This window comes from Glycine max, chromosome 14, assembly GCF_000004515.6.
Source record: "Glycine max cultivar Williams 82 chromosome 14, Glycine_max_v4.0, whole genome shotgun sequence".
Lineage (NCBI taxonomy): Eukaryota > Viridiplantae > Streptophyta > Magnoliopsida > Fabales > Fabaceae > Glycine > Glycine max.
The window spans coordinates 21,735,730-21,747,670 of record NC_038250.2 but is presented as its reverse complement, the minus strand read 5'-3'; the positions used below and the strand labels follow the sequence as shown (position 1 = coordinate 21,747,670).

Sequence of the window (11,941 nt, the reverse complement as noted above, 5' to 3'; positions counted from 1 at the left end):
ATTTGAGGACTTCCAGCTAGTGCCGACTGTGAAAGAGTTTGAAGAAATCCTGGGATGCCCACTGGGAGGAAGGAAGCCATATCTTTTCTCTGGGTTCTATCCCTCCACGACAAGAGTTGCCAAGGTAGTGAAAATCTCAGCACAAGAATTGGACCGTGTAAAGCAAAACAGGAATGGGGTAGTCGGAGTACCAAGGAAGTGTTTGGAGGAAAGGGCAAAGGCCTTGGCAAATCAAGGCGAATGGGCTTTCTTTTATTGACATCTTGGCGCTTTTGATCTTTGGAGTTGTCCTCTTTCCGAATATGGAAGGGTTAGTGGACCTAGCAGCGATTGACGCTTTCCTCGCCTTTCATCATGGCAAGGAAAGCCCGGTCATCGCCATTTTGGCCATGTATGACACGTTCGACCGGGGATGTGAAAAGAGCAGCGCAAGAATTGTTTGTTGTACACCGGCTCTCTATGTGTGGCTGGTTTCGCACCTTTTTCTCTAAGAAGGTAGGCCCGTCTATCCGCTACAAGGTCACCGCTCGTGCGTCGAAAAAAGAAAGACGAATTGGGACCAACTCTTGGCTAGCATAGAGGGGCGTCTGTTAATTGGTTCCCTCGCTAGCAGGAAGGAAGAATCAGGATTCTATCTTCATGCGAAGGATTTCCAAATGTTCCCTTAATGGGAACAAGGGGTTGTATAAATTATAATCCTGTCCTCGCCATAAGACAGCTTGGCTACCCCATGAGAGGAGCGCCATTAGACGAAAGCATCACGCCTTTCATTACACGGGGTTTCAGTGACCCCAATGCAAAGGTACTCCAAGGAATTCACAAGGCATGTGATGCGGTGTGAAGAAAGGACAAAGAGCTTAGGGGAAGCAGTAATGGGATCATCGGTGGCTATCATAAGTGGCTGAGAGTCCGGACACAAGGATTGGATTGGCTCCCAAATCTAAAGACTGTGAGAGATGATGAGGTTAAAGCTTCGGAAGAAAGTGATGAGGTACAAGCCCTAAAGGCAGAGCTTGAAAGAGCCTGGGTAGTCAAAGAGAAGTTCAAGTCCATAGCCATCAAAGTCTGAAGAGAGTATGATGAACTAAGGGACGTTAATATGGCCACCGCTGAAGCCTTGGAACGAGAAACCAAGAAGGCCCGAAAGGAAGAACACGACCAAAACAAAGTTTTAAGGGGCTTTATAGGGCAGCAATAGTGAGCTCAAGCTCCGAAGAGGTAAAAGGAATCATCACGAGTCAAAGGCATGATCTTGAAGGACGAGCTAAAGGCTTGCCTTAGGTCGAAAAGAAATTTGTCCCAACAGTTAAGCGAGACTGAAGGGAATATGTGGGCCATCATCGATGAGTGCAAAGAGAAGCTAAATCTAGCAGCGACTCACGAGCAAAGGCTAGAGGATGAGTACGCCAAGATATCAGCAGAAAGGGAAGCAAGGGAAAGGGTAATTGATTCATTGCACCAAGAGGCAACAATGTGGATGGACCAATTTGCTCTTACTTTGAACAGAAGTCAAGAACTTCCCCGATTGCTAGCCAAGGCCAAAGCAACGGCGGACACCTACTCCGCCCCCGAGGAGATCCACGGACTTCTCAGCTATTGTCAGCATATGATAGACTTAATGGACCATATGATTAGAAACCGCTAGGAAGTTTGTATTGTCGCTCAGATCTTGACTAGTTATAACTTTCTGAATAAAATGAGTGTATCCCGCGTTTTTTTTACTCCAAAGATCAGTGCGAATCAAATCACTCCCGCATTTTATCTCTAGCACACATGCATATCATGCATCACATAAGCATCTCTTCATGGCATCATAATGAACATATCGTTCCTGCATTTGTCCGTTATCCTATTCCAACATCACATTTTGCATGAGTCATTGCATCAGCATGCATATGCGTTCAACATACTTTTTGTTCTACAAACAGCATACCTTTTGTTTTCATGTTTGCTCATGCGTGATCCTTGCATTTTCCTCTACAAAACAAAAACAAAAAAATGAAGCATGAAAATTCTTGATGCATTCTTGGTTGCATATATTCGGTACCATGAGCCAACCATGTTGGGATCATAAACCCGTTTCACTTAAAAAAACAAAATTAGTGAACATGGTACCTAATGCATGGTTAACTAAGAAAAGATGTTTCTTCGGGCATCTCAATTTCATAATTACATTCTCCATGTATAGTATGCGTATTCCCGAGTCTTTCATCCCTATGAAATGTTGTTGAAGTATTGGCGATCAAAATTGCCATTCCCTGGGTTATGGGGTTGAACCAAGCTCATGCTTTTTCGAAAAAAAAGTTCATCAAGTCAAGTTGAAGTATGGAAGTAACCATCTTGCAAAAATTGGGGCAAAAATGAATCGAGTTACATCACTGCTTCATTTACTGCCAAACACATTTAGGACTGTTGATGTCCTTGTTACTTCCAGTTTCACCTTGACCAAGATGTCATGAACCATGTTGAAAAATCTAAATTGATTCAACCCCATGTCCTGCGTAAAAATTCGCAATACTTCATCTGTGTATCATTCACATACATCCATGCTTTTCATTGGTTGCATTGCTCATTGCATTCTTTCCTTGAAAAAGAAAATAAAAATAAAATAAATAAATATAATAAAAATGAACTTAATTGTTATTATCAAAAGAGAAAAAAGAGCATGCTTTATGGTGCCCTCATCGAACCTGTGCTGGAGCTAGAGTAATGGGTAAAGAGGAGGAGGTACAAGAGTAGAGGGAGGCCGACATGGAGGCCATGAAAGAGCAAATGGCCGCAATGATGGAGGCCATGATGAGCGTGAAAAAGATAATGGAAGCCAATGCGGTTGCAATTGCCGCTACCAGCATTGTTGCTAAGGTGAACCCGACGTCCCCATCCGGCATCAACCAAATGAATCATCCAACCTCAGGTATGGTAGGCAAAGATTTGGGAAGTACGGGCGGCCCCCATTATGCGCAAATTCAAAACGAGCACGTCTTCCCGCCATATGGCTTGCCTCTCAACTATACGCCACCCAATGTGGCGTACACTCCCAATAAGAATGTCAATAACTCCACTCCTATACCCATTGAGAGCCAACAACCCCAAACTGATCATGCACATGTCTCTTAACCCGTGGGTAAGACACATGAAATGCCCCACCACAATCTAGCTGACTTCGAGCCTTGGCTCCGATATGCCATAGAAGGGCAAGCAGTTGGTGGTATACCCCTACAAAACCCTTTGGAGGGCCCTCAGTATCACCCACAATTACACCTCTTGCATTCCACGACAAGTAAAAACCCTCATGCTATGGCAGAAATGGGAAAGTTGGATCATCTAGAGGAAAGGCTTAGGGCCATTGAAGGAGGTGAAGATTATGCCTTTGCTAACTGATCGAGGCCGTACCCGAATCAAATAAACATGAAAATGCAGTAACTAGGAAGTGATCCTAGGTCGTTTCCCAACGAGCAGTGACAAACCAAATGTTCATAATATACTTGCAGTAACAGTAACGATTGGGGGGGGGGGGGGGGTTTTTTTTTTTTTGGTTAAAGAGCAGACAAGTAAACTGAAATTCGAAACTACTAATATTAAAAACGGGTTGTTTCCTCTGATTCAGAAGCCATTCTCTTATCCTGGGTTAGAGAATTCAACCCTAACAGTCAACCACTTAATCCAACCCTATTTCAATTTACTAAGCGAAAATCAACTTAGGGTTTTCAATACGTGATTAGGCACCACATACACCAGTTAGCCCTTCGTCCATTAAGCATGAACGCAAGTTAGGCTCAGAGGCAATTAATCGAACACGAAGCGTGCACTGATTAATATTCACGAATTTGGGATACTGGTGAAGGGAGAACTGCCAGGAAACCACATTACAAGCGAAACCTCAAAGAGAGTTGGGCTTCGTCCTCAAAAGGAAACAACACCAGAAAATCTAGCCTTCCATGGATTCAAACAGAAAACGCAATTGCAACATGAAGCAGAAACGTAAATGAACGGAAACGTAAATGAACAGAAACGTAAACGAACAGAAATGTAAAATGGAACAGAAACGTAAATGAAAGTAGAAGAAGAAGCAAGAACGAAATTGTAATTAGAAGCAGAAAACGTAAAATTGCATTACGAACTCAGACACGTCAAAACAGAAAAACGAAAACCCTAAAACAAAGCTCTGAATAATGAATAGCATAACAGAATGGAATGCCCTGCACGAATCCCAAGGCAGCTATTTAAAAAGAGTCACTCAAAGTCACTGGGCCCTATTACAATACTCTGGCCCAAAACAAAATAAACACTGAACAACATAAAATAAAATTGCGAAATTTCCTAATTAGAAATTAACTAAGGTAAGCGCTGCTTTATTTGCCCTCTTCAAGTCCACAACCAAAATCCGGATTAAGCCCAATGTTTCATTAATTCCTGAAATTAGATTAAAAACATCAAATTAGCTAATTGAGCCCAAATAATAAAACTGCCTAATTAATTGACAATTAAGACCAATCAATAATTAAAATGGTGCAAAAAGGGTTTAGAAAATAGAAGAAAATGATGGCACATCAAAACCTCCCATACTTAGCCTTTTGCACTCCTGGGCAAAATGAAACAAAGAACAAAATCCAAGGATATCAAAGGGAGACAAACAAAAACATTCACATATTTCTCAATGAACATCAAGGAATGAAAAGAATGGGTAACATCTAACATAAGGAGATCCAAAAAGTCAAGACATTCATGAAAATCATCCAAGCAACCCAATCATGGCAAAATAGTTAATCAGCTCAAGAATGAAAAGTGATAAAGCCTCACAAGATATACACTCTATCTCTCAAGTGTCTAGGCTACTATTTACCCTCAAAGCACCCATGAAAGCAAACACCACATAAACTTGGCAAGATTCTAAAATTGACAATCAACCCATAAACACAAGCACATGAGGATCAAAAGGTCTTTTAAGGTTGTAATGGGGCCAAGGACAAGGTATGGAGAAATATGGAATAAGTGGCTAAATCCCAAAGGAATAGAGGAGCAAAGGGGAATAAGTGTATATTAAGAAAAAAATAAGAAAATAAAAAGAAGTAAAGATAAAAATTAAACATGAAGAGTAGAACCAAGAGTTTCATCATTCTTGTGCCATTTAAGATCTTATTCACTCAACTTTATTGCTTTTCTTTTTCTTTTTTTCGATTTTTTTTTTGAACTCTTTAGCCTTTGAGAAACAACATTTCATTCAGCATGTCAAACATTTAACCAATATACAATGTACATCAAGTATGGCCCAAAATACATCATGAAGCATAGCCAACAAAACAAGTTGTCCAATGAAACCAAAACCCCCCACACTTATTCCCAAAACAATTCCAAAGCTCCAAAATTCCTTAAGGATATGGTAATATCATGGTTTTTCACTTAAGGCTTGTAGTGAGCTTCAAAACAAGGAAAGGGAAACAAGGCTCAAAAGGGCTATCAAAGGAATTAATTCAAGGTAAGTCCATTTGGCTAGAAGCTTATAAGAACAAAATTGCCTTAATCATTTCCAAATATGCATGTGAATTAGGACGCATCAACAAGAATCAAGCCAAGGCTATTGTGCAAGCAATCAATGGGGCAAAACATACCAAATGATTATAATGATGGATGGCTCAAATTCTCACAAAGGTAAAATCATCACTTTCAAATTGAGCTTTCAAAACTATCATGACATGTAGAGAAGAATCAAGGATTTCAAGTCACAAAATGTCAAGAACTTTTATTTTCAAAACAATTACCCATTTTTTGAACATATCCTATAATTCAAAGAAAAACATGCAAAGTCGTACGTGCACACGAAATTGACCCAAAATATTAAACTGAAAATCCGACGAAACTAACAACATTAACAAATTAACACAACTAACAAATTAACAAAACCAACAAAACTAGCAAAACCAAAGAACACTCCCCCCCCATACTTAAACAACACATTGTCCTCAATGTAGCACAATTAAAAGATTAAAAACAATTAAATCATCAAAGAGAATCGGACAAGTGTAATAAAAGCAAAGAAGGAGATAGGAAAAGAAAAACTCCCTAAGTCATGGTGGAGGAAGAGTAGGGTGGAGTAAGGAAGTCTCTTCCACCACTATGTCCACTAAAGAAGGGTTCGTGAGGAATGGCTTAAGTCGATGTCCGTTGACCTTGAAGCTCTTGTTTGTGGAGTCGCTTTTGATCTCAACTGTACCATAAGGAAAAACATTAGTAACAACAAAAGGACCAATCCACTTAGACCTCAACTTACCACTCATGAGTCCAAGCCTAGAATTATACAATAACACTTTTTGCCCAACCACAAAGTCTTTTTTAACTATCATGCTATCATGGAACTTCTTGGTCTTTTCTTTGTAGAACTTGGCATTCTCGTAGGCGTCTAGGCGGATTTCATCTAACTCACTCAGTTGCAACTTCCTTTCCTCGCCAGCTTGATCCATAGAGAAGTTGCAAGTCTTCACTACCCAGTATGCTTTGTGCTCAATTTCCACTGGAAGATGACATGCCTTTCCAAAGACAACCCGATAAGGAGACATTCCTATGGGTGCTTTGTAGGCAGTCCGATGTGCCCAGAGAGCATCATCAAGCCTGGTACTCGAATCTTTCCTGCTTGGCTGCACAATCTTCTCTAGAATTCTCTTGATTTCCCTGTTAGAAATTTCTGCCTGTCCATTAGTCTGGGGGTGGTATGGTGTGGATACCATGTGTACCACCCCGTACTTTTTAAGCAGGGCATGTATTGTCCTGTTGCAAAAATGGGTTCCTTGATCACTAACAATTGCTTTAGGTACTCCAAACCTGCAAAACAGATTAGACCTGACAAAGTCTGCGACAACTTTAGCATCATTAGTTCTTGTGGGCTTGGCTTCCACCCATTTTGAAACATAGTCAACTGCAAGGAGAATGTAAACATAACCAAAAGAGACAGGAAAAGGACCCATGAAATCTATACCCCAGACATCAAACACCTCACAGAATAACATAGGTTGCTGAGGCATTTGTTGTCGCCATGTAAGTGTATTTCCTGCTCTCTGACACTGCTCACAAGTGCTGCAGATCTTCCACGCATCTTTAAAGATGGTGGGCCAATAAAAACCACAATCAAGCACTTTGCGAGTTGTCCTTTGAACACCCAGATGACCTCCCGGTGCGGAAGAATGACAGAACTGCAGGACTGAGTCAGTCTCATGATCTGGAATGCACCGTCTAATTACCTGATCACTACACAATTTCCACAAGTAGGGGTCATCCCAAATAAAATGCTTAGCATCACTTTTAATCTTATCTTTTTGGGCCTTAGATGCTAAGGGAGGAAAAACAGAGGCAAATAAATAATTGACAATGTTAGCAAACCAGGGAGTAGAAAGAGAGTCAGAAATACTATACAATATATATAAATGATCATACGGGAAATCATCCCGAATAGGTGAATCTGCATCAGAGACACGTTGGATCCGACTCAAATGATCAGCAACTAGATTTTGTGCTCCGCTCCTATCACGGATCTCCAAGTCAAACTCTTGGAGCCAGAGCATCCATCGGATCAACCTAGGCTTAGAATCAGCCTTCTTCAACAAGTACTTTAGAGCTGCATGGTCAGTATAAACAATAATGCGAATACCAAGCAAATAAGATCGAAATTTTTCAAGAGCAAAAACTATGGCTAGAAGCTCTTTCTCAGTAGTAGTATAATTTGCTTGGGCAACATCTAAAGTCCTAGAAGCATAATATATCACCCTGGGCAATTTATCAATTTTCTGAGCAAGGACAACCCCCAATGCATAATTTGATGCATCACACATAAGCTCAAAAGGGGCTGTCCAATCGGGTGCCTGGATGATGGGGGTGGTAGTCAATGCTCTTTTGAGGCAATCAAAAGCCTCTTTGCATCTGTCATTAAAGTCAAACTCCACCTCCTTTTGCAACAAGTTGGACAATGGAAGGGCTACTTTGCTAAAATCCCTTATAAAGCGCCTGTAGAATCCTGCATGACCAAGAAAAGATCACACCTCTCGCACACAAGAGGGGTAAGGCAATTGTGAAATAACAGAAATTTTTGCAGGATCTACTTCAATACCCTTATTGGAAATAATGTGGCCTAAAACTATACCTTGCTCAACCATAAAATGACATTTTTCAAAATTTAGAACAAGGTTAGTTTCAATGCATCTATTCAAAACTTTTTCCAAACTATTCAAACAACCATCAAAAGAGGATCCATATACAGTGAAATCATCCATAAACACCTCTATGCAATTTTCTAAAAAATCACTGAAAATACTAATCATGCACCGCTGGAAGGTACCAGGGGCATTGCACAGGCCGAAAGGCATCCTCCTATAAGCAAAAGTGCCGAAGGGGCAGGTGAATGTGGTCTTTTCCTGATCCTCAGGAGCAATAGTAATTTGCATATAACCAGAAAAACCATCAAGGAAACAGTAGTGGGATTTACCTGCCAGGCGTTCAAGCATCTGGTCAATGAATGGCAGGGGAAAATGGTCCTTTTTGGTAACCTGGTTCAGCCTCCTATAGTCAATGCAGACTCTCCAACTGTTCTGCACCCGAGTAGGAATCAGCTCCTCCTTCTTATTTCTGATCACTGTGAGGCCAGTCTTTTTCGGGACTACCTGGACCGGACTCACCCATTGGCTGTCGGAGATAGGGTAAATGATTCCAGCTTGCAAAAGCTTTGTTATCTCCTTCTTCACTACATCAAGAATCACCGGGTTGAGTCTTCTCTGTGGCTGTCTTACTGGTTTAGCTCCATCTTCTAAATTTATTCGATGCATACATGTGGATGGGCTAATACCAGGAATGTCCGCCAGGGTCCAGCCTATAGCCTTCTTATGCTTCTTGAGAACTGACAACAACTTCTCCTCTTGCTCATCAGCAAGGGAGGCAGATATAATCACTGGAAAACTCTTGCTATCATCCAAGTAAGCGTATTTTAAATTTGATGGCAGAGGCTTCAATTCTGGTGTGGTCGGTTGGACAGTGGTAGAAGGAGATGGTTTCTCAGCCTTTACCTCATAAAGAAAGTCAGAGGTATGTGTACTTCCTGAAACATGGTTAGTCCTATCTGACTCTATAAAATCAATCTCAAGAGGTAAAACACCACCACCAGGCATGCAATCAATATCACTCTCAGATTCACTCTCAGCATCAAATTCAGACATATGATCAAGTACAATTTCAGACTCAATGCATGAAGAGTGAGAGGCATGCAAATTAGAATAAAGATCAGTCATGTATTCATCAACAACATGGTCAATTATTTCAGCACGAAATACAGAAAGATCTTCAGATGGGTATTTCATAGCATCCAGAATATTAAAATGAACAGTTATATCACCAAACTCCATGGATAGTGTGCCTGCATAAACATCTATCTTAGTTCTAGCAGTTTTCATAAAGGGTCTGCCTAGAATGATGGGAACTGATCCTTGAGAAAATCCATCTTCCATATTCAAGATATAAAAATCAACAGGGAAAATTAGTTCACCAACTCTAACTAAGACATCTTCTATGAAACCAACAGGATAGGCAACACTTCTGTTAGCTAAATGAATTACCACATCAGTTGACTGCAAGGGACCTAGAGATAGAGAATTAAAAATAGACAGAGGCATAACACTAACAGAAGCTCCTAAATCTAGCATGGCATTGTCAAACTTACTATTCCCTATGATACAAGGTATGCTGAATGTACCTGGATCTTTGCATTTTTCAGGAATTTGAGGAACAGATTTACCAATCAATGCGGAGACATTTCTGCCCATGCTAATCCGTTCACTTCCTTTAAGCTTCGGCTTATTAGTGCACAGCTCCTTCAAGAATTTGGCATATCTTGGAATTTGCTTTATTGCATCCAACAGAGGTATGTTTACCTCTACCTTTCTAAACGTTTCCAAGATCTCTTTCTCTGCCTCTTCCATTTTTTTGTTGGAAACTGCTCTTGGAGGGAACGGAAGAGGGGGAATGTGCTGCTTCTGCAAATCAGAATTACCTGTGGAAGAAGATTCACCTGCACAGAAATTGTTAGGTAAATTTTTGTCATCACCTTTTTCTGGAATAGAGTGAAGTTTGGCAGGTTCATTTGCAGATGAGGAAGGTGCTACGGGTTGAGGTCCTTGACATTGCTTTCCCGACCTCAATGAAATGGCACTGACATTTTTGGGATTTTGGACAGCTTGAGAAGGCAGCTTGTCAGAATTCTGGGACTGTTGTTGATTCAATTGGGTAGCCAATTGTCCCATCTGATTGGTTAAGCTCTGAATGGAGGCTCTGGTCTCTTGCTGAAACTGCATGTTCTGCATAGTCATTTGCCTCACAAGTTCTTCGAGGGAAGGTTGTGGAGGGGCCTCAACTGTTGGCTGTTTCTAGGGTTGTTGCTGTTGTTGGATTGGTGGAGGAATGTATGGTCTGCTTGGGCCAGCAGCATTTTGGAAGGAAGGAGCAGGCTGCTGTTGTTGCTGAGGGCTGGACCATCTGAGGTTAGGGTGATTCCTCCATCCAGGGTTGTATCTGTTGCTGGAAAGGTCATAATTGTTCTGCTGTGGTTGATTTTGCTGCTGAGGTTGAGGAGGTCTATTGTAAATATTTGCAGCATAAGCTTCAGGTTGCTCAATTGCTCCAGGTTGCTGCATGGAAGGGCAAAGGTCTGTATGGTGGTCAGCAGAGGAGCACAAACCACAAACCCTTGCAACAGGTACAGATTTCTGATTCAAGGCCAGCTGGGTTACCAAGTTAACCAATGCATCCAGTTTGCCTTCAAGCTTCTTAGTTTCAGATGATGCAGATGGGTTTGTAGCTACCTCATGCACTCCTCTAATGACTATGGCATCATTTCTGGCGCTAAACTGCTGAGAGTTGGAGGCCATCTTCTCAATTAAATTTCTGGCTTCAGCAGGAGTCATGTCTCCAAGGGCTCCACCACTGGCAGCATCTATCATACTTCTCTCCATATTACTGAGTCCTTCATAAAAATATTGGAGAAGAAGCTGTTCTGAAATCTGATGGTGAGGGCAACTGGCACATAGTTTCTTAAATCGCTCCCAGTACTCATACAGGCTCTCTCCACTGAGCTGTCTAATACCTGAGATATCTTTCCTGATGGCTGTGGTCCTGGAAGCAGGGAAAATTTTTTCTAAGAATACTCTCTTAAGGTCATCCCAGCTCGTGATGGACCTTGGAGCAAGGTAATACAACCAGTCCTTTGCCACTCCCTCTAATGAATGAGGAAAAGCCTTCAGAAATATGTGATCCTCTTGGACATCTGGGGGTTTCATGGTGGAGCAGACAATATGAAATTCCTTCAAATGTTTGTGCGGGTCTTCACCTGCAAGGCCATGAAACTTTGGAAGCAAATGAATTAGTCCAGTTTTAAGAACATATGGGACATCCTCATCAGGGTATTGGATGCACAAGCTTTCGTAGGTGAAATCAAGTGCAACCATTTCCCTTAGAGTCCTCTCACGAGGTGGAGGTTGTGCCATGTTCTCAGAATGTGCAAAATCAGAATGCTCAGAATCAGAATGCTCAAAATTATAATGCTCAAGATCAGGATGTTCAAAATCACCAATAACAGAATGCACAGATTCACCAGTTATGGAATGCTCAGAATGATCAAAAGGTATAAAATGATGCCTAACTAATCTATGAAATGTCCTATCTATCTCAGGATCAAAGGGTTGTAAGTCATATGGATTGCCTCTAGTCATACACTACATTCAGCATGCACACAACTAGTTGCCTTGTCATGTAAATAAAGGTGTAGGTTTGAACTACAGCTACCCTCAAATGATATCCAAATGACTTGAAATTTTGTGAGCAGCCCTATAAAATGATGAGAAGATAGCACAAAAAATTTCAGACAAAAATTCAAAGTCTAACTATGAAAGCTAAAAATGGTAGGTTAAGAAGA

General features: G+C 41.1%; 1 non-coding gene across 1 annotated transcript; it reads left to right on the top strand.

The window, feature by feature from the left end:
• The first annotated feature begins 11,028 nt into the window (after nt 1-11,028).
• Nucleotides 11,029-11,135, top strand: LOC112999441 (small nucleolar RNA R71). The gene has a single exon (XR_003264628.1). It is a non-coding gene; the product is annotated as a small nucleolar RNA R71 (small nucleolar RNA).
• Nucleotides 11,136-11,941: the final 806 nt, after the last annotated feature.